Genomic DNA, 1,743 nt, shown 5'->3' on the forward strand with positions numbered 1-1,743 from the left:
CTATAGAGGAGCAGAGGCGATTTGAAATGTTGGATTTAATAACGAGCTTGAATGAAGTCTTTAGATGATCTTAAAAGAAGTTTTCAGAGCGACGTGAACATTCCAATCTTTGAGAAACAGGGAAGGGAAAAGCAACTGTAAAAATGTTTTTTTCTTGGTGTACGGAAATAGAAAAATATGTTCAAAAAATAGTTATAGACAAGAAGGTCCGGAAAAGGCTAAAAAAATATCTCCAGGCGTGCTGAAGCATATGGAGGAGATGAATACTAAGCAACATGGAGTTATTATAGAGAAGAGAAAGAAAGCCATTTTATACCAGCGGGAAACTGGGAAAACTGGTCAAGCTAAAGCCCAGGAAGTTTAAAAATCCGACTAAAAGCAAGGAAAACTATATGCACAAAATGAAGGTTTGGAAGCCCTTATGATGAAGTTCATCGACGATTTGAAGACCAGGAATTCTGTACAGATCTCTCTCTATAAGAGACCCAGAAACATTCTACAGATGAACTGAATAGCCAAGGAGTCTCTTCAGACAAGCTAGAGGTCAAGGATTGTCCATAGACGAGTTGAAGTTCTGGGAGTCCCTATTGAAGAGCTGATGGTCAGGGAGTCCCTATAGAAGAACTGAATTGCCAGTGAGAAGTCAGCGAACCTTTATAGACGAGTTGAATGCCAGGGAGCTCTTATAGATCAGTTGGAGGCCAGGGTCTCAATAGACGAGCTGAAGTTCAGGGATTCTTTAAAGACGAGCTGGAGTGCAGGGAGTCCTTAGAGTCCAGAGAATCTTCATTGACTAGCTGAAGTCTTTACAGACGTGATGGAGTCCAGAGAGTCTTTATAGATGAGTTGGAGATCAGCGAGTCTTTGTAAACTAGTTGAAGTGCAAAAAGACTTTATAGACGAGCTGGGGTTCAGAAAGTCTTTATAGGTCAGCTGGAGTCCAAGTAGTCTTTATAGACGAACTGGAGTCCAGAGAGTGTATGGAGGAGCTGGAGTCTAGAGAATCTTTATAGACAAGTTGTTGTATAGAGAATCCTTAAACATAATGTGTAGTCAAGGAAGTCCTTATAGACGAGAGGGAGTCAAGAGAGTCTTCAGAAAGAAGGTCTCAATAGACGAGCTGGTGGGTCAGGGAGTCTCAATAGACGAGCTTGAGAATATATAAAGACCAACGAAATGCCAAAAGCCTTTATAGATGACCTGAAATCCCGGTAATCTTCAAAGCCCAAGTGAATGCCAGGAAATCTTTATAGATAATTTGATGGCAATAGAGGGGTGGAATCCAGGGAGTTTTCATGGAAAAAGAGAGGGTCCCTTCTCTGGCAACGAGCCAAAGTGAAGTATCAATATATGACCGAATGGTTATCTCTAGAGAATGATAGTCATCAATTATTATTTTAAAACTTACTGTCTTAAAAATCCATGCTTATTGCCCCGAATGACCTTCCCAAAACGGTCCTACATATCCTCACCATTTCCTCTGGTATTCCTTCAGAATATTTCCCAAAAAATGTATGTCTATTGTTCTACTATTCCTTAGGAATCAGTTCAACAGGACATAACACCGGGTAATCTGACGGTCTTTAGAAACACTCATTTCTAAAAAATCCACGTTTTCTACTCTGATTGACCTGCCAAAACTATTCTTGAAGAATAGAAAAGAAGAAAACTCACGTTTATTGCTCTGAGAGGATTTCCGAAAATATTCTTTAAGACTCCTTGCTTTTGGCTCCTTTCTAAAAT

This window comes from Musca domestica, unplaced genomic scaffold (assembly GCF_030504385.1).
Source record: "Musca domestica strain aabys unplaced genomic scaffold, Musca_domestica.polishedcontigs.V.1.1 39, whole genome shotgun sequence".
Lineage (NCBI taxonomy): Eukaryota > Metazoa > Arthropoda > Insecta > Diptera > Muscidae > Musca > Musca domestica.